This window comes from Oncorhynchus keta, unplaced genomic scaffold, assembly GCF_023373465.1.
Source record: "Oncorhynchus keta strain PuntledgeMale-10-30-2019 unplaced genomic scaffold, Oket_V2 Un_contig_21187_pilon_pilon, whole genome shotgun sequence".
Lineage (NCBI taxonomy): Eukaryota > Metazoa > Chordata > Actinopteri > Salmoniformes > Salmonidae > Oncorhynchus > Oncorhynchus keta.
In genome coordinates, this window is record NW_026282350.1 from 415 (window position 1) to 18,410 (window position 17,996).

The 17,996-nt window shown below is 47.4% G+C and overlaps 1 pseudogene; it reads left to right on the plus strand.

The window, feature by feature from the left end:
* The first annotated feature begins 4,125 nt into the window (after positions 1-4,125).
* LOC118388071 (homer protein homolog 1-like) lies at positions 4,126-17,992 on the plus strand (annotated as a pseudogene).
* Positions 17,993-17,996: the final 4 nt, after the last annotated feature.

Sequence of the window (17,996 nt, forward strand, 5' to 3'; positions counted from 1 at the left end):
TCTTGGTTTTATGCATGTCAACATCAGAAGCCTCTCCCTAAGTTTGTTTTACCACTGCTTTAGCACACTCTGCTAACCCTGATGTCCTTGCCGTGTCTGAATCCTGGCTCAGAAGGCCACCAAAATTCAGAGATTTCCATACCCAACTATAACATTTCCGTCAAGATAAAAACTGCCAAAGGGGGCGGAGTCGCAGTCTACTGCAGAGATAGCCTGCAAAGTAATGTCATACTTTCTAGGTCCATACCCAAACAGTTTGAACTACTAATTTTGAAAATTACTCTTCCAGAAACAAGTCTATCACTGTTGCCGCCTGCTACCGACCGTCAGCTCCCAGCTGCGCCTGACACCATTTGTGAATTGATCGCCCCCATCTAGCTTCAGAGTTTGTTCTGTTAGGGTGACCTAAACTGGGATATGCTTAACACCCCGGCAGTCCTACAATCTAAGCTAGATGCCCTCAATCTCACTCAAATCATCAAGGAACCCACCAGGTACAACCCTAACTCTGTAAACAAGGGCACCCTCATAGACGTCATCCTGACCAACTGGCCCTCCAAATATACCTCCGCTTTCTTCAACCAGGATCTCAGCGATCACTGCCTCATCGCCTGTATCCGCCACGGAGCCGCAGTCAAACGACCACCCCTCATCACTGTCAAACGCTCCCTAAAACACTTCTGTGAGCAGGCCTTTCTAATCGACCTGGCCCGTGTATCCTGGAAGGACATTGACCTCATCCCGTCAGTTGAGGATGCCTGGTCATTCTTTAAAAGTAACTTCCTCACCATTTTAGATAAGCATGCTCCGTTCAAAAATGCAGAACCAAGAACAGATACAGCCCTTTGGTTCACTCCAGACCTGACTGCCCTCGACCAGCACAAAAACATCCTGTGGCGGACTGCAATAGCATCAATAGCCCCCGTGATATGCAACTGTTCAGGGAAGTCAGAACCACACAGTCAGTCAGGAAAGCTAAGGCCAGCTTCTTCAGGCAGAAGTTTGCATCCTGTAGCTCCAACTCCAAAAAGTTCTGGGACACTGTGAAGTCTATGGAGAACAAGAGCACCTCCTCCCAGCTGCCCACTGCACTGAGGCTAGGAAACACGGTCTCCACCGATAAATCCATGATTATCGAAAACTTCAATAAGCACTCTCAACGGCTGGCCATGCCTTCCGCCTGGCTACTCCAACCTGGCCAACAGCTCCCGCCCCCCGTAGTTCCTCACCCAAGCCTCTCCAGGTTCTCCTTTACCCAGATCCAGATAGCAGATGTTCTGAAAGAGCTGCAAAACCTGGACCCGTACAAATCAGCTGGGCTTGACAATCTGGACCCGCTATTTCTGAAACTATCTGCCGCCATTGTCGCAACCCCTATTACCAGCCTGTTCAACCTCTCTTTCATATCGTCTGAGATCCCCAAGGATTGGAAAGCTGCCGCAGTCATCCCCTCTTCAAAGGGAGACACCCTGGACCCAAACTGCTATAGACCTATATCCATCCTGCCCTGCCTATCTAAGGTCTTGAAAGCCAAGTCAACAAAACAGGTCACTGACCATCTCGAATCCCACCGTACCTTCTCCGCTGTGCAATCTGGTTTCCGAGCCGGTCACGGGTGCACCTCAGCCACACTCAAGGTACTAAATGATATCATAACCGCCATCGATAAAAGACAGTACTGTGCAGCCGTCTTCATCGACCTCGCCAAGGCTTTCGACTCTGTCAATCACCAAATTCTTATCGGCAGACTCAACAGCCTCGGTTTTTTTCGGATGACTGCCTTGCCTGGTTCACCAATTACTTTGCAGACAGAGTTCAGTGTGTCAAATCAGAGGGCATGCTGTCCGGTCCTCTGGCAGTCTCTATGGGGTGCCACAGGGTTCAATTCTCGGGCCGACTCTTTTCTCTGTATATATCAATGATGTTGCTCTTGCTGCGTGGCGATTCCCTGATCCACCTCTACGCAGACGACACCATTCTATATACTTTTCGGCCCGTCATTGGACACTGTGCTATCCAACCTCCAAACGAGCTTCAATGCCATACAGCACTCCTTCCGTGGCCTCCAACTGCTCTTAAACGCGAGTAAAACCAAATGCATGCTTTTCAACCGATCGCTGCCTGCACCCGCATGCCCGACTAGCATCACCACCCTGGATGGTTCCAACCTTGAATATGTGGACATCTATAAGTACCTAGGTGTCTGGCTAGACTGCAAACTCTCCTTCCAGACTCGCATCAAACATCTCCAATCAAAAATCAAATCCAGAGTCGGCTTTCTATTCCGCAACAAAGCCTCCTTCACTCACGCTGCCAAGCTTACCCTAGTAAAACTGACTATCCTACCGATCCTCGACTTCGGCGATGTCATCTACAAAATGGCTTCCAACACTCTACTCAGCAAACTGGATGCAGTCTACCACAGTGCCATCCGTTTTGTCACTAAAGCACCTTATACCACCCACCACTGCGACTTGTATGCTCTAGTCGGCTGGCCCTCACTACATATTCGTCGCCAGACCCACTGGCTCCAGGTCATCTACAAGTCCATGCTAGGTAAAGCTCCGCCTTATCTCAGTTCACTGGTCACGATGGCAACACCCATCCGTAGCACGCGCTCCAGCAGGTGTATCTCACTGATCATCCCTAAAGCCAACACCTCATTTGGCTGCCTTTCGTTCCAGTACTCTGCTGCCTGTGACTGGAACGAATTAAAATCGCTGAAGTTGGAGACTTTATCTCCCCTCCAACTTCAAACATCAGCTATCCGAGCAGCTAACCGATCGCTGCAGCTGTACATAGTCTATAGGTAAATAGCTCACCCTTTTTCACCTACCTCATTCCCATACTGTTTTTATACTGTTTTTATTTATCTACTTTTCTGCTCTTTTGCACACCAATATCTCTACCTGTACATGCCCATCTGATCATTTATCACTCCAGTGTTAATTTGCAAAATTGTATTATTCGCCTACCTCCTCATGCCTTTTGCACACATTGTATATAGACTGCCCATTTTTTCTACTGTGTTATTGACTTGCTAATTGTTTACTCCATGTGTAACTCTGTGTTGTCTGTTCACACTGCTATGCTTTATCTTGGCCAGGTCGCAGTTGCAAATGAGAACTTGTTCTCAACTAGCCTACCTGGTTAAATAAAGGTGAAATAAAAATAAATAAAAAATAAAAATATCACTACTCTCTTATCTCCCAAGTAGCACAGTATAGGTTGGCTACTTTAATGCTACCGACCTATACATTGTCAAAGAAAATTATGTTGAAGAACCACTTCCTTTTATTTAACCTTTATATAACTAGGCAAGTCAGTTGAGAACAAATTCTTATTTATAATGACGGCCTACACCGGCCAAACCCGGACGATGCTGGGCCAATTGTGCGCCGACCTATGGGACTCCCAATCACTGCCGGTTGTGATACAGCCTGGAATCGAATCTAGGTGTCTGTAGTGACACTTCTAGCACTGAGATGCAGTGCCTTAGACCGCTGCACCACTCAGGAGACCATACAGTTTAAACGTGCCCTATGCTGGGGATGCATCATCTTTAATGGACCTCCTCTCTATTGTCTTAGCAAAGGCACGTTTACTGTCATTAATTAATGGACTAGTAGGAAATCATTTATCCCTGTTGCTCCTGTTTTAGTACCTTAATGTACCCAGCCAGTCAATTTGATTAACTTCAACATTACATCCATTCATTTCTAGTAAGTGATTTCTGTCTGTGGCTAAGTAATGTTTGTCTTTCTAGTGCTGGTATTAAAACTCCCTGTTAATGTTAATGGGCTCCATCTGGATTGAAGATATCACACAAATACTGGAACTGAAGTGTGTGTGTGTGTGTGTGTGTGTGTGTGTGTGTGTGTGTGTGTGTTTCCCCCTCCCAGTCATGGCCAGTGCATTGTGCTGCAGGTGACAGTGAAGAATGGATGTGTGTAGCGATCTCTGGGGAGGCTGTGTGTGTTACCTACCACACACACTCCACACTCTTACCTCAACCCTCACACACTCCCAGTACTTTTGTTTCCCATGGCGCAGCTGTGCGAACCAACAACTGGGTGGTGAGTTTAATTCCTATATATATATATATATATACTGACCCCCTCTCCCTGTCGCCCCTACAGAGAGCAGCCTATCTTCAGTACGAGGGCACATGTCTTCCAGATCGACCCCACCACCAAGAAGAACTGGGTTCCCACCAGTAAGCACGCCGTCACAGTTTCCTACTTCTACGACAGCACGCGCAACGTCTACCGCATCATCAGTCTGGACGGCTCTAAGGTGTGCGTGCGTGCGTGTGTGTGTGTGTGTTTTGGTGTGTGTGTGTGTGTGTTTTGGTGTGTATGTGTGTGTTTTGGTGTGTTTTAGTGTGTGTGTGTTTTGGTGTGTTTTAGTGTGTGTGTGTTTTGGTGTGCGTGTGTGTGTGTGTTTTGGTGTGCGTGTGTGTGTGTGGTTTGGTGTGCGTGTGTGTGTGTGGTTTGGTGTGTGTGTGGTTTGGTGTGTGTGTGTGTGTTTTGGTGTGCGTGTGTTTTGGTGTGCGTGTGTGTGTTTTGGTGTGCGTGTGTTTAGGTGTGTGTGTGTGTGTGTTTTGGTGTGCGTGCGTGTGTTTTGGTGTGCGTGCGTGTGTTTTGGTGTGCGTGTGTGTGTTTTGGTGTGTGTGTTTTAGTGTGTGTGTTTTGGTGTGCGTGTGTGTGTTTTGGTGTGTGTGTGTGTGTGTGTGTGTTTTGGTGTGTGTTTTGGTGTGCGTGTGTTTTGGTGTGCGTGTGTGTGTTTTGGTGTGCGTGTGTTTAGGTGTGTGTGTGTGTTTTGGTGTGCGTGTGTGCGTGTTTTGGTGTGCGTGTGTGCGTGTTTTGGTGTGCGTGCGTGTGTTTTGGTGTGCGTGCGTGTGTTTGTGGTGTGTGTGTGTTGTGGTGTGTGTGTGTGTGTGTTGTGGTGTGTGTGTGTTGTGGTGTGTGTGTTTTGGTGTGTGTGCGTGTGTGTGTGTTTTGGTGTGCGTGTGTGTGTGTTTTGGTGTGCGTGTGTGTGTTTTGGCGTGTGTGTGTGTGTGTGTGTGTGTGTTTTGGCGTGTGTGTGTTTTGGCGTGTGTGTGTGTTTTTTGGCGTGTGTGTGTTTTGGCGTGTGTGCGTGTTTTGGTGTGCGTGTTTTGGTGTGCGTGTGTGTGTTTTGGTGTGCGTGTGTGTTTTGGTGTGCGTGTGTGTTTTGGTGTGCGTGTGTGTTTTGGTGTGCGTGTGTGGTTTGGTGTGTGTGGTTTGGTGTGTGGTTTGGTGTGTGTGGTTTGGTGTGCGTGTGTGGTTTTGTGTGTGTGTGTGTGGTTTGGTGTGTGTTTTGGTGTGTGTGTGTGGTTTGGTGTGCGTGTGTGTGTGTGGTTTGGTGTGTGTGTTTTGGTGTGTGTGTGTGTGTGTGTGTTTTGGTGTGTGTTTTGGTGTGCGTGTGTGTTTAGGTGTGTGTGTGTGTGTGTTAGGTGTGTGTGTGTGTGTTTAGGTGTGTGTGTGTGTGTTTTGGTGTGCGTGTGTGCGTGTTTTGGTGTGCGTGCGTGTGTTGTGGTGTGTGTGTATGTGTGTGTTTTGGTGTGCGTGCGTGTGTTGTGGTGTGTGTGTATGTGTGTGTTTTGGTGTGCGTGTGTGGTTTGGTGTGTGTGCGTGTGTGTGTGGTTTGGTGTGTGTGCGTGTGTGTGTGTGTTTTGGTGTGCGTGTGTGTGTGTTTTGGTGTGCGTGTGTGTGTTTTGGTGTGCGTGTGTGTGTGTTTTGGCATGTGTGTGTGTTTTGGCGTGTGTGCGTGTTTTGGCGTGTGTGCGTGTTTTGGCGTGCGTGTGTGTTTTGGCGTGCGTGTGTGTTTTGGCGTGCGTGTGTGTTTTGGCGTGCGTGTGTGTTTTGGTGTGCGTGTGTGGTTTGGTGTGCGTGTGTGGTTTGGTGTGCGTGTGGTTTGGTGTGCGTGTGTGGTTTGGTGTGTGTGTGCGTGTGTGGTTTGGTGTGTGTGTGCGTGTGTGGTTTGGTGTGTGCGTGTGTGGTTTGGTGCGTGTGTGGTTTGGTGTGTGCGTGTGTGGTTTGGTGTGTGTGTGTGGTTTGGTGTGTGTGTGGTTTGGTGTGTGTGTGTGTGGTTTGGTGTGTGTGTGGTTTGGTGTGTGTGTGTGTGTGTGTGGTTTGGTGTGTGTGGTTTGGTGTGTGTGTGTGGTTTGGTGTGTGTGTGTGTGGTTTGGTGTGTGTGTGTGTGCGTGTTTTGGTGGGTGCGTGTTTTGGTGGGTGTGTGTTTTGGTGGGCTTGTGTGTGTGTTTTGGTGTGCATGTGTGCGTGTTTTGGTGTGTGTGTGTGCGTGTTTTGGTGGGTGTGTGTTTTGGTGGGCTTGTGTGCATGTTTTGGTATGTGTGTGTGTGTGTGTTTTGGTGTGTGTGTGTTTTGGTGTGTGCGTGTGCGTGTTTTGGTGTGCGTGTTTTGGTGTGCGTGTTTTGGTGTGCGTGTTTTGGTGTGCGTGTGTGTGTTTTGGTGTGCGTGTGTGTGTGTGTTTTGGTGTGTTTTAGTGTGTGTGTTTTGGTGTGTTTTAGTGTGTGTGTTTTGGTGTGTTTTAGTGTGTGTGTTTTGGTGTGTTTTAGTGTGTGTGTTTTGGTGAGTTTTAGTGTGTGTGTGTTTTGGTGTGCGTGTGTGTTTTGGTGTGCGTGTGTGTGTTTTGGTGTGTGTGTGTGTGTGGTTTTGGTGTGCGTGTGTGTGTATGGTTTGGTGTGTGTGTGTGTGTGTGTGTTTTGGTGTGTGTTTTGGTGTGCGTGTGTTTAGGTGTGTGTGTGTGTGGTTTGGTGTGTGGTTTGGTGTGTGTGTGTGTTTTGGTGTGTGTGTGTTTTGGTGTGCGTGTGTGTGTTTTGGTGTGCGTGTGTGTGTTTTGGTGTGCGTGTGTGTGTTTTGGTGTGCGTGTGTGTGTTTTGGTGTGCGTGTGTTTTGGTGTGCGTGTGTGTGTTTGGTGTGCGTGTGTGCGTGTTTTGGTGTGCGTGCGTGTGTTTTGGTGTGCATGTGTGTGTTGTGTGTGTGTGTGTTGTGGTGTGTGTGTGTGTGTTGTGGTGTGTGTGTGTGTTGTGGTGTGTGCGTGTGTGGTTTGGTGTGTGCGTGTGTGTGGTTTGGTGTGTGTGCGTGTGTGTGGTTTGGTGTGTGTGCGTGTGTGTGTGTTTTGGTGTGCGTGTGTGTGTGTTTTGGCGTGTGTGTGTGTGTTTTGGCGTGTGTGTGTGTGTGTTTTGGCGTGCGTGTGTGTGTGTTTTGGTGTGCGTGTGTGTGTGTTTTGGCGTGTGTGTGTGTGTTTGGCGTGTGTGTGTGTGTTTTGGCGCGTGTGTGTGTGTGTTTTGGCGTGTGTGTGTGTGTTTGGCGTGTGTGTGTGTGTTTTGGCGTGTGTGTGTTTTGGCGTGTGTGTGTTTTGGTGTGCGTGTTTTGGTGTGTGTGTTTTGGTGTGTGTGTTTTGGTGTGCGTGTGTGTTTTGGTGTGTGTGGTTTGGTGTGTGTGTGCGTGTGTGGTTTGGTGTGTGCGTGTGTGGTTTGGTGTGTGCGTGTGTGGTTTGGTGTGTGTGGTTTGGTGTGTGTGTGTGTGTGTGTGGTTTGTGTGTGTGTGTGTGTGTGTGTGTGTGTGTGTGTGCGTGTTTTGGTGTGCATGTGTGTGCGTGTTTTGGTGGGTGTGTGTTTTGGTGGGCTTGTGTGTGTGTTTTGGTGTGTGTGTTTTGGTGTGCGTGTGTTTTGGTGTGCGTGTGTTTTGGTGTGCGTGTTTTGGTGTGCGTGTGTGCGTGTTTTGGTGGGTGTGTGTTTTGGTGGGCTTGTGTGCATGTTTTGGTATGTGTGTGTGTGTGTGTGTGTGTGTGTTTTGGTGTGTGTGTTTTGGTGTGTGTGTTTTGGTGTGTGTGTTTTGGTGTGTGTGTGTTTTGGTGTGCGTGTGTTTTGGTGTGTGTGTGTTTTGGTGTGCGTGTGTGTGCGTGTTTTGGTGTACGTGTGTGCGTGTTTTGGTGTGCGTGTTTTGGTGTGCGTGTTTTGGTGTGCGTGTGTGTGTGTGTTTTGGTTTGGTGTGCGTGTGTGTGTGTGTTTTTGGTGTGCACGTGTGTGTGTGTTTTGGTGTGCGTGTGTGTGTTTTGGTGTGTGTGTGTTTTTGGTGTGTGTGTTTTGGTGTGTGTGTGGTTTGGTGTGTGTGTGTGTTTTGGTGTGTGTGTGGTTTGGCGTGTGTGTGTGTGTGTGTGTTTGGTGTGTGTGTTTTGTGTGTGTGTGTGTGCGTGTTTTGGTGTGCGTGTGTGTTTTGGTGGGGCGTGTGTGCGTGTTTTGTTATGTGCGTGTTTTTGTTATGTGCGTGTTTTGGTGTGTGTGTGTGTGTGTGTGTTTTGGTGTGTGTGTGTGTTTTGTGTGTGTGTTTTGTTTTGTGTGTTTTGGTGTGTGTGTGTGTGTGTTTTGGTGTGTGTGTGTGTTTTGGTGTGTATGTGTGTTTTGTGTGTGTGTGTGTGTTTTGGTGTGTGTGTGTGTTTTTGTTTTGTGTGTGTGTGTTTTGTGTGTGTTTTTTGGTGTGTGTGTGTTTTGGTGTGTGTGTGTGTGTGTGTGTTTTGGTGTGTGTCATTTGGTGTTTTGGTGTGTGTTTTGTGTGTGTGTGTTTTTGTGTGTGTTTTGGTGTGTGTGTGTTTGTGTGTGTTTTGGTGTGTGTGTGTTTTGTGTGTGTGTGTGTGTTTTTTTGTGTGTGTGTGTGTGTGTGTTTTTTGTGTGTGTTTTGGTGTGTGTGTGTTTTGGTGTGTGTGTTTTGTGTGTTTGTTTGTGTGTGTGTGTGTGTGTTTTGGTGTGTGTGTTTTTGGTGTGTGTGTGTTTTGGTGTGTGTGTTTTTGGTGTGTGTGTTTTGGTGTGTGTGTGTGTGTGTTTTGGTGTGTGTTTTGGTGTGTGTGTGTGTTTTGGTGTGTGTGTGTGTGTGTTTTGGTGTTTTGTGTGTGTGTGTTTTTGGTTTGTGTGTGTGTGTGTGTGTGTTTTGGTGTGTGTGTGTGTGTGTTTTGGTGTGTTTTGTGTGTGTTTGTTTTGGGTGTGTGTGTGTTTATTTTGGTGTGTGTGTGTGTGTTTTGGTGTGTTTTGTGTGTGTGTTTTGGTGTGTGTGTGTGTTTTGTGTGTGTGTGTGTGTTTTGGTGTGTGTGTGTGTGTGTTTTGGTGTGTGTGTGTGTTTTGGTGTGTGTGTGTTTTGTGCGTGTGTGTGTGTGTGTGTTTTGGTGTGTGTGTGTTTTGGTGGGTGTGTTGGTGTGCGTGTGTGTGTGTGTGTGTTTGGTGTGTGTGTGGGTGGGTGTGTTGGTGTGCGTGTGTGTGTGTGTTGTTTTGTGTGTGTGTGTGGGTGGGTGTTTTGGTGTGTGTGTGTGTGTGTGTTTTGGTGTGTGTGTGTTTTGTGTTTTGGTGTGTTTGTGTGTTTTGTGTGTGTGTGTTTTTGTGTGTGTGTGTTTTGGTGTGCGTTTGGTGTGTGTGTTGTGTTTTGCGTGTGTGTGTGTGTTTTTTTGGTGTGCGTGTGTGTGTGTGTTTTTGTGCGTGTGTGTGTGTGTTTTGGTGTGTGTGTGTTTTGGTGTGTGTGTGTTTTTGGTGTGTGTGTTTTGTGTGTGTGTGTGTGTTTTTGTGTGTGTTTTTGGTGTGTGTGTGTTTTTTGTGTGTGTGTGTTTTGGTGTGTGTGTGTGTGTGTGTGTGTTTTGGTGTGTGTGTGTGTGTTTTGGTGGTGTGTGTGTGTGTGTGTGTGTGTTTTGGTGTGTGTGTGTGTGTGTGTGTGTGTTTTGGTGTATGTGTGTGTGTGTGTTTTGGTGTGTGTGTGTGTGTGTGTGTGTGTGTGTGTTTTGGTGTGTGTGTGTTTGGGGTGCGTGTGTGTGTGTTTTGGTGTGTGTGTGTGTGTGTGTGTGTGTGTGTGTGTTTTGGTGTGTGTGTGTGTTTTGGGGTGCGTGTGTGTGTTTTGGTGTGCGTGTGCGTAGCAAAGTTGTGTAAAAGGAGAGGAAGATATACAGTGTCTTCAGAAAGTCTTCACACCCCTTGACTTTCCACATTTTGTTGTATTACAGCCTAAATAAAAAATGATGCTAAAGTGGAATTATGTTTCAAAATGTTTACCAATTTAATGAAAAGCTGACATTTATTGAGTCAATAAGTATTCAAGTCTAAAGTTCAGGAGTAAAACTTGGCTTAACAAGTCAAATAGAATGGACTTGAGTGCAATAGTGTTTTACATCATTTTTGAATGACCACTTCGGTCCTTAACTCAAACAATTATCTGTAAGGTCCCTGGCTGAGAAGTGAATTTCAAACACATATCTGACCACAAAGACCGGGGAGGTTTTCCAATGCATAGCAAAAAGAAGGGCACCTATTGATAAAGAAGGGCAGACATTGAAATCCCTTTGAGAATGGTGAAGTTATTAACTACACCATGGATGGTGTGTCAATACACCCAGTCACTACAAAGATACTGGCCTCCTTCCTTGTTTATTTTATTTGATCTATTTCACTTTATTTACCAGGTAGGCTAGTTGAGAAGAAGTTCTCATTTTACAACTGCGACTTGGCTAAGGCAAAGCAGTGCGACACAAACAACACAGAGTTACACATGGAATAAACTAAAAACATACAGTCAATAATACAGTGAACAAAAGAAAACAAAAAGTCTATATACAGTGAGTGCAAAATGAGGTAAGTTAAGGAAATAAATAGGCCATGGTGGCTAAGTAAGTACAATATAGCAAGTAAACACTGGAATGGTAGATGTGCAGAAGATGAATGTACAAGTAGAGATACTGGGGGGTGCAAAGGAACAAAATAAATAAATAAATAAATACCAGTGTGGGGATGAGGTAGGTAGGTAGATAGATGGATGGGCTGTTTACAGATAGGCTATGTACAGGTGCAGTGATCTGTAAACTGCTCTGACAGCTGGTGCTTAAAGCTAGTGAGGGAGATGTGAGTCTCCAGCTTCAGAGATTTTTGCAATTCATTCCAGTCATGGGCAGCAGAGAACTGGAAGGAAAGACGACCAAAGGAGGAATTGGCTTTGGGGGTGACTGGTGAGATATACCTGCTGGAACGGGGTGCTACGGGTGGGTGTTGCTATGGTGACCAATGAGCTGAGATAATGGGCTTTACCTAGCAGAGAGTTGCCAGAGAGGAAGGAAACCACTCAAGGATTTCACCAAAACATTATAATAATTTAGCAGGGCGTTCTTATCCAGATGGTTAAGTGCCTTGCTCAAAGGCACATCAACAGATTTTTTTTCTCCTAGTTGGCTCATGATTTGTTCCAACAACCTTTCAGTTATTGGCCCAATGCCTTAACCGCCAGGCTACCTGTTGCCCTAAATCTGTACTGGGGTTGCTTACCAAGAAGACAGGTAATGTTCCTGAGAGGCCGAGTTACAGTTTTGAGTGAAATCTACTTGAAAATCTGGCAAGACCTGAAATGGTTGTCTAGCAAATGATCACTAACCAATGTGACAGAGCTTGAAGAATTTAGAAAATAATAATGGGCAAATGTTGCACAATCCAGGTGTGGAAAGCTCCTAGAGACTTACCCAGAATGACTCACATCTGTAATCGCTGCCAAAGGTGCTTACACAAAGTATTGGACTCGGGGGGGTGTAGTCTTATGCCATTTGATTTCTGTACTTCATTTCCAAGAAATATTAGCACATTTTTCTAAAAAACATGTTTTTTACGGGCGGCAGGGTAGCCTAGTGGTTAGAGTGTTGGACTAGTAACCGGAAGTTGTAAGTTCAAACCCCGAGCTGACAAGGTACAAATCTGCTCTGCCCCTGAACAGGCAGTTGACCCACTGTTCCTAGGCCGTCATTGAAATAAGAATTTGTTCTTAACTGACTTGCCTGGTTAAATAAAGGTAAAATAAATACTTGGTTATTATAGGGTATGTGTGGTAGAATTTGAATTCTGCTGTTACACACCAAAATGTGCAAGAAGTCAAGGGGTATGAATAGTTTCTGAAGTCACTGTATACAGTGCCTGGTTCCCCCTCAGCAAGGGGATTAGGAGTGGCAACAGGAAGGCTCCCTCAGGCTCAGGGCACGCCATACTATACATCCTTAGAATCAATCATGGATTGATGTACACAGACTACATACAGCACACAAACACACATCTGTATATGTACAGTATTCCCTCTCTTTCCCACAGGCAGACTTGACACATTTGACCATCCCTACAGACCTTGCGGACAGACAGAACCAGATTGAAGGAAGTTGTAGTTTCACTCCTTTCACCACCGCTACATTTCCAGTGTGTTATTGTTTATCAACCAGTGGTAGCAGCAGAGCCACAGGTTGGTAGTGGCATGGGGTGTTGTGGCCTGTTCTGTCATAACAAAAATGATTTTAGTCTTCAGGTGGGGAGGAGCTGTTTAGTACCTCAACGATATGTAAAGCTCTACACACACACACACACACCACACACACACACACACACCTCCTACACTGCTTTGCATGTGACCGTGGTGCTGTAAAGCTAGCGAGATACGTGAACACAACTGTGGTTACTGCTACTGTGCTGAGCTGGAAATAGCAGGGAGAGAGTGGGCTGTGGTGAGGTGCTGCCTGCCTGCCTGCCACTCTAGGATACACTCGTCATCAGCATCCACACAGCCCGAAGTAACTAAACTCAGCAAAAATAAACCTTTCAGGACCCTGTCTTTCAAAGATAATTAGTTAAAATCCCAATAATTTCACAGATCTTCATTATAAAGGTTTTAAACACTGTTTCCCATGCTTGTTTCAAAGATAATTAGTTAAAATCCCAATAAACCATAAACTATAAACAATTAATGAACATGCACCTGTTGAACAGTCATTAATACACTAACAGCTTAGAGACAGTAGGCAATTAAGGTCACAGTTATGAAAACTTAGGACACTAAAGAGGCCTTTCTACTGACTGATAAACACCAAAGAAAGATGCCCAGGGTCCCTGCTCATCTGCGTGACGTGCCTTAGGCATGCTGCAAGGAGGCATGAGGACTGCAGATGTGACCAGGGCAATAAATTGCAATGTCCATACTGTGAGACACCTAAGACAGCGCTACAGGGAGACAGGATGGACAGCTGATCGTCCTCGCAGTGGCAGACCTACGTGTAACAACACCTGCACAGGATCGGTACATCCAAACATCACATGTGCGGGACAGGTACAGGATGGTACAGGTGGTCCTTCTGTAGCACAGTTGGTAGAGCCTGGCGCTTGTAACGCCAGGGTAGTGGGATTCGATTCCCGGGACCACCCATACGTAGAATGTATGCACACATGACTGACTAAGTCGCTTTGGATAAAGCGTCTGCTAAATGGCATATACTGCTACTGCTAAATGGCATATACTGGATGGCAACTACTGCCTAAGTTACACCAGGAACGCACAATGCCTCCGTCAGTGCTCAGACTGTCCACAATAGGCTGAGGCTGGCTGGACTGAGGGCTTGTAAGGCCTGTTGTAAGGCAGGACCTCACCAGACATCACTGGCAACAACGTCACCTATGGGCACAAACCCACCGTCGCTGGACCAGACAGGACTGGCAAAAGTGCTCTTCACTAACGAGTTGCGATTTTGTCCTCACCAGGGGTGATGGTCGGATCGCAATTATTGTCGAAGGAATGACCGTTACACCGAGGCCTGTACTCTGGAGCGGGATCGATTTGGAGGGTCCGTCATGGTCTGGGGCGGTGTTTAACAGCATCATAGGACTGAGCTTGTTGTCATTGCAGGCAATCTCAATGCTGTGTGTTACAGGGAAGACGTCCTCCTCCCTCATGTGGTACCCTTCCTGCAGGCTCATCTTGACATGACCCTCCAGCATGACAATGCCACCACGCACAAAACGAGCAGTATGGCTGATTTCCTGCAAGACAGGAATGTCAGTGTTTTGCCATGGACAGCGAAGAGCCCGGATCGCAATCCCATTGAGCACGTCTGGGAGCTGTTGTTTTTGAGGGTGAGGGCTAGGGCCATTCACCCCAGAAATGTCAGAGTACTTGCAGGTGCCTTGATGGAAGAGTAGGGTAACATCTCACTGCAAGAACTGGCAAATCTGGTGCAGTCCATGAGGAGGAGATGCATTGCAGTACTTAATGCAGCTGGTGGCCACACCAGATACTGACTGATACTTTTGATTTTGACCCCCCCCTTTGTTCAGGGACACATTATTCCAGTTCTGTTCGTCACATGTCTGTGGAACTTGTTCAGTTTATGTCCCAATTGTTGAATCTTGTGTTCATACAAATATTTACACAAGTTAAGTTTGCTGAAAATAAACGCAGTTGACAGTGAGAAGACATTATTTATTTTGCTGAGTTTACATACACACACAGAACTTTACATAGAACTAACAGGCCAAAGGAGTGCCTCAGCCACCTTCCTCTCTCCCTCACCCACTGTGGTCGATGCCAGTAGAGTCAATCAGCCTCACTGGGGCCTCTCCCTCTCATTGACGGCTTCCTGTTTAATAATCAATAGGGGTGTATCGTTACGCACACACACACACACACACACACACACTTTGCATCTGACACAAACACAGATAGATAACACAGTTGTTACTGTTGCTGAAGGAAACCGTTCCAGAAAACAACAAGCCCACTCATATTTTAGGCAAATGGGTCAGCATTGCTTTTTGTGATTCATACAACTCCTCTCTCCTTCCCCAGGCAATCATCAACAGCACCATCACCCCAACATGACCTTCACCAAGACCTCCCAGAAGTTTGGCCAGTGGGCCGACAGCCGAGCCAACACCGTCTATGGCCTGGGCTTCTCCTCAGAGAACCACCTGCTCAAGGTACACACACACATTGCCAAGGTTGAGCTCACAAACACACCACATACACAAACTAGTTTAGTCAGTGTTTTCTGTGTCATTGTGGTTCTTTCTCAGTTTGCAGAGAAGTTTGCAGAGTTTAAAGAGGCGGCCAGGTGCTAAGGAGAAATCCCAGGAGAAGATGGAACTCACCAGCACCCCTCTCAGGTAGTCTCAACAACACACACCCTAACTCAAATGGGATAGTTCACCAACACCTACTTACTCACCTTAATTAAAAATGTACCTGTTTCCTCCCATTAAATGTAGCTTTTGGACCAGTATAGACTGCAAAGCACCTGGTGTTTTTGTACACAACCCACCACTAACATTAACATTTTGTTACCAGAGAAACAATGGGAGTGAATGGACCCCAAGTGATTTAGGTATCACAGAAAGTGATTGGAAACACTACCTGCAAAGCACTACTCTTGGATGAGATGTTAAACTAATTCCTAATGGGAGTGTCTGAAACCAGTACTCTCATGGCAAGACTATAGTGTGTTAACTCCAGTGTCCTGGCTAAACTCCCAACCTGGCCTAACCATCCCCAGGTTTCAATTGGCTCATTCAACCCATCTCTTCTTCCCTGCAACTCTTCCCCAGGTCACTGCACTAAAAAGAATGTGCTCCTCAGTACCTCACAAAGTACCTCCCAGAGTCCCTCTCAGAGTACCTGTAAAAAGAATGTGCTCTCAGTACCTCACAAAGTACCTCCCAGAGTCCCTCTCAGAGTACCTGTAAAAAGAAGGTAAAATGGAATCCAAATCATTGTCATCTGACCCCCAGTCTCTGTTAACCCTCCTGCTTTGCCCTCTTACTCCAGTCCAGTGTTGAAATCCCCAACTACCCCAGGCTAACACTCCAGCCCTTCAGGTGGTCTCCCCACAATGTTGTCACTGCTGTAGGAAACATGGACCAAACAATGTCCCATTATACAGTATAGTGTATATTTACCTAGTATTGAGCTGTTGAATGGCACTGTTCACTCTTTGGGGAGAACCCTGCCCTCCATGGATTAACCAACTTCTCCCTCTCTCCCCATCCTAATATCAGATTAACACACAGATTAATGAATCCCTTCTCAGTCTCAGATGAACTCTGATCTCCCAGTGTCAGCTATGCTCCCATAGAGACGATGTTCTTTTTCAAGTGAGAACAACAAGCTCACTTGAAAGCTCACATGTTTCATTCTTGAGAGAAACAAAAACTTACTTGAAACATCACTTTCTGTGGAGTGTAACTCATTGTGCAGGTATTCTCTCCACATTACATCAGTATTTTATTTACTCAGCAGTTGAGAACATACAGTTCAACTATTTCTGTTCCTTTAACCTTATTGTTTACATCATGCCAGGAGTCAGCCACCGGTGACCTGCAGTCACCTTTGACCCCGGAGGAGCATCAGCAAGGCACTGATGACGAGAGGGGCACCACCCTGAAATGCCGCAGCACCCACCCAGAGCCCCGTCCCGAGCCATCTCAGAACCAACTGCCCTTCTCCCACAGGTAAGAACAAGGCTCTGAAGCCAGGGGCTGGAGTAGTGTCAAGCACAAATATAGTTCACCTCAGTGGGCAAGGCATGGTTGGTCAGTGGGCAAGGCATGGTTGGTCAGTGGGCAAGGCATGGTTGGTCAGTGGGCAAGGCATGGTTGGTCAGTGGGCAAGGCATGGTTGGTCAATGGGCAAGGCATGGTTGGTCAGTGGGCAAGGCATGGTTGGTCAGTGGGCAAAGGCATGGTTGGTCAGCGAGCGAGGCATGGTCGGTCAGCGGGCGAGAGGCATGGTCGGTCAGCGGGCGAAGGCATGGTCGGTCAGCGGGCGAAGGCATGGTCGGTCAGCGGGCGAAGGCATGGTCGGTCAGCGGGCGAAGGCATGGTCGGTCAGCGGGCGACGCCATGGTCGGTCAGCGGGCGACGCCATGGTCGGTCAGCGGGCGACTGCCATGGTCGGTCAACGAGGCGACGCCATGGTCGGGTCTGCGGGCGCGCCATGGTCGGATCAGCGGGCGACGCCATGGTCGGTCAGCGGCGACGCCTGGTAGGTCACGGGCGACGCATGGTCGGTCAGCGGGCGACGCCATGGTCGGTCAGCGGGCGAGGCATGGTCGGTCAGCGAAGGCGTAAGGCATGGTCGGTCAGCGGGCGAAGGCATGGTCGGGTCAGCGGGCGAAGGCATGGTCGGTCAGCGGGCGACGCCATGGTCGGGTCAGCGAGCGACGCCATGGTCGATCAGCGGGCGAAGGCATGGTCGGTCAGCGGGCGACGCCATGGTCGGTCAGCGGGCGACGCCATGGTCGGTCAGCGGGCGACGCCATGGTCGGTCAGCGGGCGACGCCATGGTCGGTCCCAGCGGGCGACGCCATGGTCGGGAAATGGTAAGATAATACCAATTGATACAAAACTATCTTCCAATTCCTTCCCTTTAAAACTCATCTTCCCTTTACAAGCTGAACATCCACAGTACTCCACTGTGTTCCCATGTTCAGTCTGGTATTGGTGGGGTTTAGCTGTTCACTGGGACCTCTTATTTAAAGGAAATTGGCACAGCAGCAGCACCGCGTGTAGCGTGGTCTGCTAGCACCTGGATGTGTCGAGTCATCCATCTCTTATTCATGTGGTCCCAGATCCCTGGACAGTAGTTAAGCATTATATCAAAACACTGTGTAGTGCTGATTTCAATTATTAATGACTAAATAAATGGAAAATGTATTTCACTCCCCACCCTTCGTATTCACCATACACGGTTCCCACATGAGTTCCACTCTAGCCTCTGAGGTCAGTAATGCTGATGAACATGAAGTTGAACATGTATTTGTACATTGGTGCTGGGAAATGGTTCATAGACTTTAGTCAAATGACAGTATTGTTGTTTTTGCAATAAACTCAGGAAAACAATGATTGAGTTTATATCAGAGATGGAGTGCTTGATCTTGCAGTCTTAAGACCAGTCGTGACCACAAAAAGCAGTGTTGGTCAGTTGGTCTTCTCATGATGTCTCAATACTGGGTCTGGGTCTTGGCACCAATGTCTGGGTCATGGTCACTGAAACTCTACTCGAAGTGTCTGTCTGTCTCCAGTTCGGTCCAGTATTAACAAGCACTGGGAGGCCGAGCTGGCAGCCCCGAGGGCAACAATGCCAAGCTGACAGCAGCTCTGCTGGAGTCCACAGCCAACGTCAAACAGTGGA